The sequence below is a fragment of the Felis catus genome, chromosome F1 (assembly GCF_018350175.1).
Source record: "Felis catus isolate Fca126 chromosome F1, F.catus_Fca126_mat1.0, whole genome shotgun sequence".
In the NCBI taxonomy this organism is placed as follows: Eukaryota; Metazoa; Chordata; class Mammalia; order Carnivora; family Felidae; genus Felis; species Felis catus.
This window is the reverse complement of record NC_058384.1, coordinates 48,379,068-48,394,677: the sequence shown is the minus strand read 5'-3', so window position 1 is coordinate 48,394,677 and position 15,610 is coordinate 48,379,068. Positions and strand designations below refer to the sequence as shown.

Here is a 15,610-nt window from a genome sequence, read left to right as displayed (position 1 = left end):
GAGTATATATACATAATTGAATGTATTTTTTATTTAATAAGATAAAGTATAAATATTTATTTCAAAAAAGGATGTCATTGATGGTCTTGTAAGTTCTCATAATCTGTTCTATCATCTTTTTCTCTCTATCAAAAAAAATTTTAGGGGTGCCTGGGTGGTTGATTGAGCATCCCACTCTTGATTTTGGCCTAGATGGTGGGATTGAGACCCGCATTGGGCTCCATGCTGAACGTGGAGCCTGCTCAACATTCTCTCTGTCTCCCTCTGCCCCCTCCCGCTTGCCCTCTCTCTGTCTTTCTCTAAAAACAACAAAAAAAAATGTTTTTCAAATGTTTAAAAAATATATTTTTAATTCTGCACCAAGCTATGAGGTTTTCAAAAATATGTTCTGTGACCATAAAGAACTTCTGTAAAATTAACCTTCATCTTTCAAAGATTTGTATAAAACATCCTTTACCTTCACTCCACTCAAATAAAAGTATTTATTAAATTTTTCTGTAAGGACCATGAAATTGAATTGGGACCTGTGCTGTAAGAAATCGCCCAGAAAGTCACAGGAGACTGGCACACACCCTCTAATGAGAAAACATTTCACAAGCAACAAAAACCACGGTCAAAAATAATCAGAGAGTTGATGATGGAAAGAAACCTAAAGGAGCATAATCCAAAAAGCGGTGAGTCCTTCTTAGAAGAGAAGTAAGCCAAATTCTGGTTTCTTCCCTGACAGAATGGTGAAGAAAGAGCAGGAATCTATCATATGTTAGCATAAGAAAAAAAACTATTTAAATCCTTAATTATCTATTAATGACTACATGAGGGTTGGCATAATGAATTAGAATCCCTAGGAGCCCTGACCTGGGAGCAAGTCTGCTCCACCAACCATTTGCCTACAAACCTTCAAGGTATATGGGCTTAAATATGGGGATAAGAGAACTAAGAGACCCTCCTTGAGGCACAGATGGCCTTCCCTGAAAGAAGCAGTGCACTGAAGACTGGGACAAGCCAAGAAAAATCCTTCCAAGGCTTTTCAGGCTCTCAATGGATATAAACAATTGCTACTGAAGGCTGGTGCTGAGGCAAGAGGAAAGGAAAGAGATCTCCCCAAAGTCAGAAAGCTGAGAGTGTGAACACATAACAAAAAGTACTGTGAGCAACTTAAAAAGCTCACAGCCAGTCTCTGGAACCAAAAAAAGAACTGCGAGGGTACAGAAAATAACGGTTGCTCATATTTGCTCCTGAGTCAACACTCCAAGTATTTATAGACAGAAGTCCAGAAGGGAAGATGAAGGACACAGGACTTGCTGGTTATAAAACTTCAAAAAGTCATTGTTCTAGTTTCATAGAAGAGATGGGACCAGGAAGATCAGAAGATCAGACAAAGTACCAGAGAAGTTCCTATGTCTATTAAGAAGTCCCACTTGAGGGACGCTTGGGTGGGTCAGTCAGCCAAGCATCTGATTTCAGCTCAGGTCATGATCTCACTGAGTTCAAGTTTGGAAGTTTGAGCCCCACATCCGGCTCTGTGCTGACAGCTCAGTGCCTGGGGCCTGCTTCGGATTCTGTGTCTCCTTCTCTCTCTGCCCCTCCCCTGCATGTGCTCTCTCTCTCAAAAATAAAAATAAATATGCATTTAAAAAAAGAAAAGAAACCCCACTTGAGCTCTGGGGAACTGTTTAACCATTAGGGGGACCCCTCAGTTCACACAGGCAGTATGACTCTACTCTTAGACATCAACTTCAGTTTGGTGATCCATTCAGCCTGATTAGGCACATTAAAGGCAATACTTGGATAACACAGGGAACTTTCACTTAAGTGAAAGTCATAATTGATGTCATCATTTTAATATCAATACAGTTAAAGTTTAACACATTAATTATATCCACCTGCTATCATATATAGCTAACTAATTAGTTCACATTTCCCAGTTAGATTATAAATTCCTCATAGGCTAAGATCATGTTTTAATATTTTTCTGTGTCTCCCAAAAGATGTAAGACAGCCTAGATATATATGATTTAATTAATGAATAATCAGCTATTCTTTTTTTTTTTTTTTTTTTTGCCCAGGAAAAAGTTAATCCTCTCCATCCACCCAGGATTAGCCTGCCCATCCAACAGATCCATGACTTTGATATTAGCTCTCTGGAAGCATTAAATTAATTGTGAAATTTTTTTCCTAAGGAGAAAGGATGAATATTTGTTTTAAAAATAAAACAAAATTAAGACTATATACAGTCGGAAGAAGACAGAAATGGTAGAAGAAAGAAGAAAATGAAGAGCAGAAGCAGAGGAGAAGTAGAAGGAGAAGGAAGGGAAGAAGGGGAAGGAGAAGAAGAAGAAATGTAGAAATGGCAATTACATAAAATCAAAAATTTTTTTTGAATTTCATTTTCATCCTCTAAATTCTTACTCATAACCATTTATCTCTCCAAATGGCATTTAAAAATCAGGATAAAAGTTGGTACTATATTTATTGATTTTTTATATCAATAATCACCTCTAATTAGGGTTTTTCCTTTGAGTTTCTAAACAAAGATAAAAATTATAATTGTTTAAAAGTACTACTTCATCTTCAATCCAGTAGAGGCCATTCCATATATTGAGTAAATTTCAATAGCACATACATAGCATCTGTACATACACTTGAAGATTACATGAAATAATATACACACATAAGAACAATTAAGCACCCACTGTATATATGAGAAATGAAAATGGGCTGGGTGAGGAAAAGCTTCCAGAAGTAAGAAAACTCAACCTGGATTCATACACAAAGAGACATGTAAAGCTTGATGACTGTCTTCAGTACTTCTAGTTTTTGTGCTAATAATGTAAATGTTTTAAAACAGTATCACATAGGGGGCACCTGGGTGGCTCAGTCTGTTAAACATCTGACTCTTGGTTTCGGCTCAGGTCACGATCTCACAGTTTCATGAGTTCAAGCCCCACATCAGGCTCTGAGCTGGCGGTGCAGAGCCTGCTTGAGATTCTCTCTCTCTCCCTTGCTCTCTGCCCCTCCCTCACTTATTCTGTCTCTGTTTCTCTCAAAGTAAATAAATAAACTTAAAAAAAACCTTAAGTACGTATTATATGGAAACAGGCAATTGATAAAAAACATAAAAATATGTAATATGCTATATGTTGAGAAATACTAAGGAGAAGCATAACACAGGGAAAGTAAGTAGAAATTATGTGCAGGGGGGTTATTATTTAAATTAGGTGGTCAGAGAGAGCCTCACTAAACAGATGGTATTTGAGCTAAGATTTGGGTGATAAGGAAGGAAGCCATGCAAATATTTGGAGGAAGAGCATTCCATGTAGAAAGAACATGAGCAGCACTTCCCAGGGCAGAAAATGCCTCGTATGTTTAAGAAATAGCAAGGCGAGCTGTGCACCTAGAAGAGAGAGAGGAGAGTAACGGGAGATGAAGTCATAGAGTTGAGGGCACAGGTGGACATGGGCTTGCCCATGCTTCTAATGACTGTCTTTACTGTTAGTGAAGTGAGAACACTGGAGGATTGTTACCGGGAAAGTGCAATTATCTGTTTATGGTGGAGTAGTTCGTGGCTAGTGTGTCGCAGGGAGAACAACACCGATGTGGAGAAAGCAATTAGGAAGCCATCATTGCAATAGGTGAGATGGTGGCTTAGACAAGGGTGAGCATAGCAAGAAATGTTTGGATTCTTGACTCTATCATCAAATTGTTAACTGCTCAGTTAGGAGAAAAAGTCTGGAAAACATTAAAAATATTTTCTAAAAAAAGGTGGGGGGGGGGTGGGGAATAAATCATTTGTTTCTTAAACTCTAGCTTAGAACAATATGAAAGCTTTTAGCAACTATTTTGTTAAAGTCATTAAGATTAAATTTCATTCACAGCCCATGGTACCATGTTTGAAACAGAGAAGATGCTCAAAAATATATCCTGAATTGAACTGAATTGAATCAAGAAATTATCAGAGAAAAAGAATGAATTCCAGTCTTATGCCTGCAGCTGGCTTAAGCCTGAATATCAGAAAGAAAATGTTCAGAATTTCTCCCTATTTTTCTACTGTCTTGTTCAAGTTCCCAGCCAGACTTATTCCAAGTGTGGCCCCCTGGACCAGAGCATCAGCACAAGTGAGAGCTTGTTGGCTATGCAAACCTTAGGTGCCATTTGCAGACATCCTGGACCAGCATCTTGGGAGGTAGCCCAAGAATCTGTGTTTTAACAACCTTGCAGGTGATTCTTAGGAACGCTGAAGTTTAAGAAGAACAGTTCACAACTATCCTCAAAATCAAATTCAGTTACTTATTACTACCCAGAATAGGATCCTAGACTCAAAACCAGAGTTTTTATTAAGGTATTTTTAAATCCAAAGATCACTAAATAATTTATATATAATATAATCATGCAATTTATAAATACACATATGTGTATGTGTATGAGTGTATAATCACCCCAGGTATACTTTCAGACTGGCCGTCACCTGACAGCCTTGGTTAGCAAAGCTATATCTATGACACTTGTTCTTCTAGGACTTTTTGAGCCATCCCAGATACCCTGCACTCTAAGAATGACTTCAAGAAGCAAAAGACAGAAGCAGCCCTATTGGGAAAGCCTTGCTTTTTATCTCTTTCTAAGCAAGCTATTATACAAAGTGAAACAATATAAACAAGATTTGTTCATTTGCTTATTTGATTGTTTTAACCAGGAAAGATGATCGTTTATAAAGGCTTTGCTTCTCAGCTCTTGGATGTTCAGAGTAATGAAGTGGAGAGGTTGTATGCAGGCTTTGGGAGCTGACAGATCCTAGTTCGAATCCTGGTTCTGCTTATTCTAGCCACGCAAACTCGGTCAAGTTACCTAATCTCTCTGAGTCTCATTCCTCATCTAAAAAGTAAGCTGGAGGGTAGTCTCTGTGGTGCAATTGCAATTGGCTAGCGAATTGGGCTGTGAACTGAAATGCTGGTGGTTCAATCCCACCCGTGTAAGTCTGGAATTATGCAGTCTTGGGGCAAATGGCTGGCTCAGTCGGTTGAGCATCAGACTCTTGATTTCGGTTCAGGTCATGATCTCAAGGTGCTGGGATGAGCCCTGCCTCAGGCTCCACACTGGGCATGGATCCTGCTTCAGATTCTCTCTCTCCCTCTGCCCCTCCCCTGCTCTTGGTCTCTCTCTCTCTCTCTCTCTAAAGTAAACAAACAAACAAATAATAAGAAGTAAACAAGACACTATGGTAATAGATTGGTGTGTGACACAAATGAAGTACTCAACAAATTTGCATTCCCTTCTTCTATCTCTAATCTGTCAGTAATTTTTATTTCCAGACCTTTTCCCTACATGCTAGAACTGATGTAAAAAATAACCTTTCCTCCACCCACCCACAATGTGATGCATTGAGGAAATACTGATTTGGGGAAATGTGTAGCTTAAATGTCTTTAATGCTGGATTTCCAGATTCTCTTCCCCCAGAACCACCCATGGGGAAAAGGAAGAGAAACCACTTCCCACAGCTGGGGCTTTCCTCATTTCCAAAGCTGCAGAATAATCACAATTCCCAAAGGAAGCATGCCAGGCTTGGAGGCTCTCTTTTCTACCAGGAGAGCATTTAATAGTTCTTTCAACAGGACAGGCCTTCAGCCATTCTCCATATTATTTGTCTGTAACCTATTACTTTTAAGTAAAATCTTACCGTTTTACAAAATAAAGAACATTAATCTTCTACACTCCATATTCCTACTTTCTCAATTTGTATTTTGCTTGAATGATAAGAATGGAGGAGGTAGAGGGAACAACTCTACTTCTTAATGGTTAGTCTAGAAAGAGCCACTTGCAATAGCATTTTCTCTGAACAGAATTCATCATTGTGCTGTCAGGATCAACTTTCTTATCTGAACTTGAGAAATCTGCTTTTTTGTCTCCCTATCTTAGAACACTGTGAATGGGAAAGCTGACAACGGTCAAACGTGGCCACAGAGTTGATGTGTGGGAGGGTGAATCTAACAATTAACTGCCAAAATTCATTTTTTTAAGTCTCTTTGACCCTGTTTACAATAAGCTTCTACAGTTCTCTAGTTTGTGACCATATCAGGCTTGTAAAGTGAAGAATTATAGAAATTATAGGAGTAAAAAAAATTAGTTCAAAAGTTTTGTGATACCCATACTGTGTGAGAAATACTCTTGTTTGAATAGTAAAATATTTTAGATCTCTAGTTCAGTTAACACACATATTTTCCAAAAGGAAAAAGAAGTCTGTATATATGTATGTGTGTTGGTGGGTGGGTGGAGGGCACAGGGGTGGTTTTGCATTGATCATGGGGCTTCAATAGATTTAAGAAATGACGAAGAAGAAGAAGAAGAAGAAGAAGAAGAAGAAGGGGAAGGAGAAGGTGGAGGAGGAGGAGGAGAAGGAGAAGGAGAAAGGGAAGAAGAAATATAGCTAACTTCATTTTACTTTCAGGCTAAATGAAATACAAAAATAAAGCCATATGCATTTCTCTCTAAGCATTAACATACAGGCACAGAGGTGAAGTATTATCAAATTTGATGCTATCTAATTTTAAATTATTTAAAGTTATAGAAAAAGTTCATTTTCTTGATATTTGTCCTTTATAAATTTTAAGAACTCTTCTTACATTATAGGACAAAAAAATAGAAGCAGGTGATGACAACAAGAGGCCTCTAGTTTTTGAATTTATTCTGTACAGGCTGCTTTCAGTATAAAGTAAGCTGCTGACTGCCACTCCCAGACTGCTCCTTCCTAACATCCTCAAGGCAGGGAGCTTGGCTCTTGGGCTGGTTCAGACCCTTCTCAATATGGAAGTACGACCACACACTGGACATCAAACCAATTAAAGTAATCTTTTCTACTTGCCTTTTTCTTCCCATTTCATCCCAGAGCCTATCATCAATTCAAGTTTATTCATTATCATGAAATACGAAACTTTTTTTTTCTGTTTCTGAGTATTTTTATTAACCACTAATAATTAATTCACTTGGCTATGTGGCTGCCAGAATAAAATAAAATATATGTTTTGTGATTCCCAAAATAGGCTAAATGATAGGGTTGAGCTGGTGTTATTTGAGTTAATTTTATTGGGCAACAGTTTGGGCTTGATCAGCTTACAGAGATTTTTTTTTGTTTTTCCAGGATTCCCCAAGACATTTCTGGTTTCCAAGAACAGAAAAGTTTGTTATTTCAGTCTGTGTTAGCACCTTGGAAACAAAAAGAGATTTGTTATATTACTCTTCACAAATACATTTAGTAACCACCATGCCAAGATTTACATTAGATTTTCTTTGTTATGGTAATTCCTTCTGATATACATATGAACGAGGTTGATTCCTGACAATGACTATGAAACAGTAACCATATTACTTAAGTAAGCTATGCTCCCAACTCAATTCAAAGGGGATATGTCTACAGATAGATCCACTCTTGTAGATACATACATATGGCTATAAGTGAACATTTTACTATCTATAAAGAAAAGAACTCATATTTTATTGCTATAAACTTTTTCAATCTTTAAGTGTTTAAGGTTGTGAATTCACTCAAATATGCAAATATAATGATATTTTAAGGCAATCAAAAAGGGATGGGATTTCTATTTATTGTCTATTATGTACCTGGTTTCATGCCAGGTGCTTTATATCTGTCATATCATTTAAGATTTCACAGCATTCTAAATCTAACCATATAATTCAAAGTTGGTGTAAAGCTCTTACATCACCAATCCAATTTTCTAAGAAAAGGCACCCAAATCAACAGGGCCAGTTGGAAGCAACCAAAGTTTAAGATCAAGGAAACCAGGACACGTTTTTTGCCTCTACAGTGTGCTCTTGAACTCCAAATCCTTGTTTTTTACCCATATCATGGAGATAATACAACTACCTCATGATACGTTAGTGACGATTAAAAGAGACGATGCGGGGCGCCTGGGTGGCTCAGTCGGTTGAGCGTCCGACTTCGGCCTGGGTCATGATCTCGCAGTCTGTGAATTCGAGCCCTGCGTCAGGCTCTGGGCTGATGGCTCGGAGCCTGGAGCCTGTTTCGGATTCTGTGTCTCCCTCTCTCTCTGCCCCTCCCCCGTTCATGCTCTGTCTCTCTCTGTCTCAAGAATAAATAAACATTAAAAAAAAAATTAAAAAATAAAAATTAAAAAAAATAAAAGAGACGATGCAATTGGGGCGTGTGGGTGGCTCAGTCCGTTGAGCGTCCTACTTCAGCTCATGTCTCACGGTTTGTGGGTTCAAGCCCCACATCGGTCTCTGTGCTGACAGCTCAGAGCCTGGAGCCTACTTTGGATTCTGGGTCTCCCTCTCTCTCTGCCCCTCCCCTGCTGGCATTCTGTGTGTCTCTCTCTCAAAAATAAACAAACATTAAACAATTAAAAAAAAAGATACAATGCAAAAAAGTAGCTGGGAAATAGGACTAGATGTCAGTTTGCTTCCTCTAAGTTCTACTTCTTTCTCTCCCTACACGTGTTGTACTCCACTTCCATTGGATAGTTAACTAAAGTATCAGAAAATGTAAAACCGAGAGCAGCTTTAGTGACCACCAAGTGACATCATTTAACAAATGAAGAGAATAAGTTCCAGAATGTGTCAAGACGTAGACACAGCTAAGCAGGGACAAATTTTGTTTACAAAAAGTTCTTAATTCAATGTCTTTTCCATTATACCTACCTAAAGTACATAACTTACTTAAAAATCAGCTGATGTGTTACCGTCTATGCCCCCCTCCCATCCTAACTTAATCAGTACTTCTGAAACGCCCACGTGTGATGCCAACTCCAATTGTATAGCTCTACGTGTCTCAAACATACATATACAGTGACTGACCGCAATAGTGTCCGTGTGTCCTGTTTGTGAGTGGCAGCCGTTCAGAGACAAGTATGGCTGTGCAGAAGTCCTCGCTGTTGCTCGATACTTTTCAAGAATAGACATACGTGTCAATAATGATGTAAGTTTTTCTATTTTTTAAAACGTAAGAAGGCTAAACAAACCTGTTTGTGCTTTCTATAATAACGCGTAAAGTGAAGAAACAAGCATTCATAGCATTCCATACAGCTTACTGTACAAGGTCTGCACTCAGTAAAGGAATTAGAGGAGAATAAACAATTCTTTTCCTCCTACTTCCTCTTTCCACTTGCTTTCATTTTGAATTGGGTAAAAAGTGAGCTTTAATGACCGTTCTATCATATTTCCCTTATGTACTCTGAAGTTCACAGCTCACAAACAGGAGCTTGGCAAACATTTGTGAATTGATTCACTGCCTGTGGGGCTGCTATCAATTTCTTCCACCTCCTATGGACACTAACTCTATCCCTTTATTCCTTCCTCGAACATTTATCCGATAAACATTCACTGAACACCTGCAATTTTTCAGGCCCTGTGCTGGAGATGAGAAAGAAATAAGAAACAATTCCTCCCTTCCAAGAACTCCAAGTCTAAAGTAAGGAAGTGGATATGTAACAAAGTAACTCTTTTTGATGGTATATAAAAGTGATATAGGAGATGATCCCCTTTAAAGTGGCATTCTTTACTCACTACCCACCACATCCACATTGCCACAAAAGAGCACAGAAGTTTAAAAAAAAAGTGCAGCTGTCACCAATGATTAACACAATGGCGAGACATGGTGTATGAGAACGGATATAGGTGGTTTTATAAGGACCATGTGGTTGTGTGGGACACGCATGCTGAACACAGACTGCAGACACTGCCCAAAACTTCCTTTTGCAGGGTGCGGATGTAACCGAGCCTTGCGTGGAAGTCTTCGCTTCCGGAATAGGAAGATTGACTAACCAGTGAAGCTCTATATTACTCATTTCAGCAGTCATTTGCTTTTCTTGATGCAGCACATAAAACTTGTACAAGATACAGCAAAGGAACTTAGTCAGGTCACCCACATTAATTTAGGACATGTTTCTGTTGACTGATTATACAGACTCTACCTGTTAAAGTTTATAACAAAGTCAAAGATGTTGGGCTCAAACGGAATCTCAGATCTAAAATTACAATCTTATGGCCGGTGGGGGAAAATGATTCAGCAATTTTTTATTTAAATTAAACTTCCAAAATGATTATAGAAGAAATTATATTCTGAATACCTGCTATTTGCTTGGCACTCTCGTAGATGCTGTAGAGATAAAAAGACATGTAAAATATGCTTCTGATGCTCAGGAATTTGCAATCCAATTGGGGGAAGAAACTTTAAGTGCAAAAAGGAACAGCCAAACAAGGCAACACGCAATATATTGCTAAATGACTGATGTTGGTAATCAGAGATATGTACACAGTTAGATAACAGTATCTTTGAGGTAAAGCAATCTAGAGAGAAATTGTACTTGGTGTGAGCTTTGGAAAGGATAAAATGGAAGAATGAGGTGTTGTAAGAGAAAACCGGAAGTGGAACAAAGGCACAGAGTAGGAAAACTCTAGGGAAGTTAAGGAAATAGGGGTTGGATTCATTTGGCTGTGCAGAGATAGCCTGGGAGAAGAGTGGAGCCAGGGCTGAGAATGTAGGTTGAAATCAGAACATAAATGCAAACCCAAGGAGTTCAAGCCCCCTTCCATGGTAATGCTGAGCCATTGAATTTTTTTTTCATCAGCGAAGTGATGTAATAAACCTGGAAATTATGTTTAGGGTAAAAACCAGGAGTCCAAGTTAAGACCAGGTATATTAGGAGAAGCGTGAGAGCCCCATTTGGTTCATAATATGGCATTTTTTCAAGTGAATATATTCTTTAAGTCATATTTTCAGTATGTATTTAGTAAGCTGTGAAGAAACTTTCTATTAGGGTAGAGTATATGCCACTTAATATTAAAAATAGATTTGTTACATTTACTGAGTAGAATATCTTCACTGCTTTGGAATTTTCTGGTTTTCAAATCAACAATTGTTTCTCATATTTCAGAATTCATGTTTTACTGTGTTTCCCTCTGTGATTCTTTGTAACATTCTTGGCATGGGTTTAAATATGTAGGCAATAAAGCCCATCTTGTACCCCATTAAATAGTGCTATATGGTGCTTTATATTCAGAATCAGTGCACTGAACTGCCTACCCAGAGTGACTCTCAGCTGACTGGCTTCAGAGCTAGTGGGGTGGCTTTTTTTGCACTGGGCCATTTCCTGTGTATAATTCATCAAAATACCAAACCAAGGTGGATCAATGTGAGGACAAGTTTGTTCAATATCCATGCTTGGAACTGGCTCTTTCGGCAGGAGTAAAACCAAGATTCATTCTGCCAATTGGAGAAACTGAAAATTGGAGAACTCAGTGACCTGACACTTCATTTTGTTTGTTTTTATTTTTGACAGAGAGTGGAGGAGGGGCAGAGAGAGAGGGAGACACAGAATCTGAAACAGGCTCCAGGCTCTGAGCTGTCAGCACAGAGCCCGAAGTGGGGCTTGAACTCATGCAGGATCATGACCCGAGCCGAAGTTGGAGACTTAACTGACTGAGCCACCCAGGCGCCCTGACACTTCATTTTGATTTATTACATAGATACTGCAACATCACATAGATAGGTAGCCAGGTAGCTACCTGACTAGTTTATGATTAAGATCAACCAAACTTTCCCTCTTAACTGTATGATTTCATAAAGTCAGTTTTATAGCTCTAAAATGATTGCCATACATCTAGTCAGAAACCAGGTGGGGCCATGCACCAGAGTTCATATTTGCATGATCACAGACCCTAATTCACCCAGGGACAGGGTTAAATTTGAGTGTATGTCATCTTTTCTGAACTGGTCCAGAACTTCATAAGTTTGCTCTGGAGTAATTTCTTCAATTCTTACTCTTACCTGCTAAAAAAGTGGGTCTTTTATATGGTGCTTTATATTCAGAATCAGTGTGCTGAACTGGGATCAGAATACTCTTTCTTGGATTTAATATTAAATCACATGGATGCATCACATGAAATTTATTTGGCTATAAAATTCAACCTTTAACCATCGGAAGAGAAATGAAATCCATATGTAATAAGGTAACATTAGTTTGTAGTATTGCTTTTCAATCTTGTTTTTAATGTAGACTACTGTAGTAGATCAAAGACCTTAAAAGACCCCTACTCATTTCTTCATGACCATGCCAAACAAAAAATTTTCTTTTTTTTTATTTTTAATTTTTTTTTAATTTTTTTTCAACGTTTTTTATTTATTTTTGGGACAGAGAGAGACAGAGCATGAACGGGGGAGGGGCAGAGAGAGAGGGAGACACAGAATCGGAAACAGGCTCCAGGCTCCGAGCCATCAGCCCAGAGCCTGACATGGGGCTCGAACTCACGGACCGAAGATCGTGACCTGGCTGAAGTCGGACGCTTAACCGACTGCACCACCCAGGCGCCCCCAAAAAATTTTCTAAAAAATAACATTTACAAAACAAAACTCTAAACAGAAAGACTAATAGAGGCTTTGGTAACATTGTGTTTTGTTAAATATTTTAATCAAGAATTCTTATTCGAGGCCATATAATATACAGAAATTATCATAACTAGAAAGTTTAGTTCCCTTAGAGATGTTCACAAATGACCTAGAAAACTACTCTGTTTCAAAACTCATCACAGTGCATGCATAGAGTATTGTGATAAACAAGTTGACAGAGGTTAACAATTTCGTCTGAATGTTGTTCTGTCGGTTGTGAAGAATGAATCAATTATTTTGTTCACATACACCAGAGGTGAATATGAGAAACCCACACCACTACATATCTAGCGTAGACTTGGGGTAGTGTCAGTAAGAAGTACTTCTCACAGCCTGCTAGTTAATAGAAACATTAATTCTATTTGAGTATGTCCTCTCATTCTGCTCTACTTTTCTAACCAACGGTTAAACTCTGCCCACATGATCCTAGGTATATAGGAGAAGGAAAGCAGAAAGAGTCTCCCTTCACTGATTTGTCCGCGAGTCAACAGAAGCACCACACTGTGCAGCCTACTGTCAGCAGCACCAAAATGCATAATGTAGACACAACGTATACATTATGGATTTTCCCAGCGCATGGTTCCAGAAATGTGGAGTTTGTGAGATAATGATCCTGAGAATGCTTTCCTTGATTCTAGAGAAATAGAGACTATCCTGCAATAGCAGGGTTGATTACCCTAAATCAACCTAAATGGTTGATTACCCATTCTAAATAGAATGTACTATAAAAGAGCTCACACTGGATTTGGAGAGAGAAAATGTGAGACACTGCCACTTGCTACTTGTAATTGACTCTGTTAAGCGTTTGACTCTTGATTTCGGCTCAGGTCATGATCTCACAGTTCATGAAATCGAGCCCCGAGTCAGGCTCTGCACTGACAGCACACTTTCTCTCTCACTCTCTCTCTCTCAAAATAAAAATAAACTTAAAAAAAAGGATAATGATGTCTACCTTATCAACAGAGTAAGCAAATAAAAGAGCATGCACCAAAACAAACTACACAACAACATGCATTCTCAAAAGCTTTGGTTTTCATAATCGATGTTTAAAAAAAGTTATCCATATAACCTATGGATGGCCAAATGGATCACTCATTCATTCCTTTATCTATTTCTTAAATGTTGCCAAAACCTACAAGATGCTAATGGTATTACACATTGCATGTAAGTTACTGATTAAATAAACAAAGTTAGACAGACAATAAGTGACTACACACACACACACACACACACACATTTGTGTAGGTGTATTGTGTGTATATGTATTTACAAAAATTACGTCTGCAGTAAGTGCTGCAACATAGTGAGGGCTGAGAAAAGGACCAGGTTCTTAAAGTGTTTAAAGAAGTTAGGGAAAGTCTCTGAGGAAGTGACATTTCGGAGAAGATTTGAAAGACATTTGAAAGAGAAGAAAGAGTGAAGAAAGCAAATGGGGGTGGGAGTGAAGAGGTGTATTAACTGTGCGAATGGGTGACTTTGCACTGACGAACATTTTGAACTTTACCACTTCAGAAGCAATATTCAACAGCATGTGTAACTAAGAGAGCCAGTAATTATTACAGGAAACAAAATTAAATCACATCTCTTGAATTTCTTTGCTCTTTCTTCTATTTACTCCCCAGGCATCAGTAATCACTTGGTATGTGTCTTTTGAGCTCTTACTGATGACTCTAGTGTTTTCCAAAGTATAATCATTATCCCAGAGAGAACTGGTTTTAAAAAAGATATGTTCTGGGGCGCCTGGGTGGCTCAGTCAGTTAAGCATCTGACTCTTGATTTCGGCTCAGGTCTTGATCTCATGGTACCTGAGATGGAGCCCTGAGTCGAGCTTCAGGCGACAGCATGGAGCCTGCTTGGGATTCTCTCTCTCTCTCTCTCTCTCTCTCTCTCTCTCTCTCTTTCTCTCTCTCTCTCTGCACCTCCCCTGTGTGCATTTGTGCGCACTCGCACACGTGTGCATGCACTCAGTCCCTCTCTGGCCTTCCCCTGCTTGAGCTCGCACATGCACTCTCTCTCTCTCTCAAAATAAACTTTAAAAAAATATATATGTTCCGGGGCTCCACCCTGGAATTACTAAATCACAGCACCTTGGAGAGGAGTCCTGGAATGTGCATTTGTAATGATTTTCTCAGGTGACTTTCGTGGGCAATAGAATGTGAAAACTGCTGGACCTGGCACGAAAGTATTGCACACAATATCAAAACGGACATTTGTGTTCCCTGACACAAAGACCTCACAACATCTTCAACAGACAACCTGGGAAACAGAGGGGCACAGAACAAAACACAAGCAGACAGAGCACAGGAGTCAGGACTGCATCTGAAACCCCACTGGAAAAACTGATGCAGAAAAGGTGATCTGAGTCACTGCAAACTCATAATCTAAAAATTCTGCCTATCTCTTGAGACCCTGTTCTCCCATTTCTGTAAAACATAAATAAGCCTTTACTTACAAAATGAGAATTGTTTACCTTTAAGGCAGCTCTTGCCATAGAAAGGAGGTATGCTACATCCCGTACCAGGAAAGGTTTCGGTCTAGCATTTATTTATTTATTTATTTATTTATTTATTTATTTATTTATTTATTTAGATTCTTTTAATGTTTATTTATTTTTGAGAGAGAGAGAGAGAGAGAGAGAGAGAGAGAGGAGCAGAGACAGGGAGAGACATAGAATCTGAAGCAAATTCCAGGCTCCAAACTGTCAGCACAGACCCCGATGCAGAGCTTGAACTCACAAACTAAGGTGAGATCATGACCTGAACCAAAGTTGGACACTCAATGACTGAGACACCCAGGCACCCTTATTTATTTTTATTTTAGTAATCTCTGCACCCAGAGTGGGGCTCAAACTCATGACCCAGAGATCAAGAGTCACATGCTCTTCTGACTGAGCCAGCCAGGCACCCCTTTGGTTCAGTATTAAACCACATTACTGGGGCGCCTGGGTGGCGCAGTCGGTTGAGCTTCCGACTTCAGCCAGGTCACGATCTCGCCGTCCGTGAGTTCGAGCCCCGCGTCAGGCTCTGGGCTGATGGCTCAGAGCCTGGAGCCTGTTTCTGATTCTGTGTCTCCTTCTCTCTCTGCCCCTCCCCCGCTCATGCTCTGTCTCGCTCTGTCCCAAAAATAAATAAAAACGTTGAAAAAAAAATTAAAAAAAATAAAATTAAATAAACCACATTACTGAACTACCATTATTTA

At 39.0% G+C, this 15,610-nt stretch overlaps 1 long non-coding RNA gene across 1 annotated transcript in view; it reads left to right on the top strand.

Annotated features, from left to right (window-relative positions):
- The window catches only part of LOC111558384, a 94,654-nt gene extending 91,720 nt beyond the window's left edge, over nucleotides 1-2,934 (top strand). Inside the window, exons 3-4 of the long non-coding RNA XR_002739244.2 lie at nucleotides 503-674; nucleotides 2,067-2,934. This is a non-coding gene — a long non-coding RNA (uncharacterized LOC111558384). The remainder of the gene's footprint in view (nucleotides 1-502; nucleotides 675-2,066) is intronic.
- Nucleotides 2,935-15,610: the final 12,676 nt, after the last annotated feature.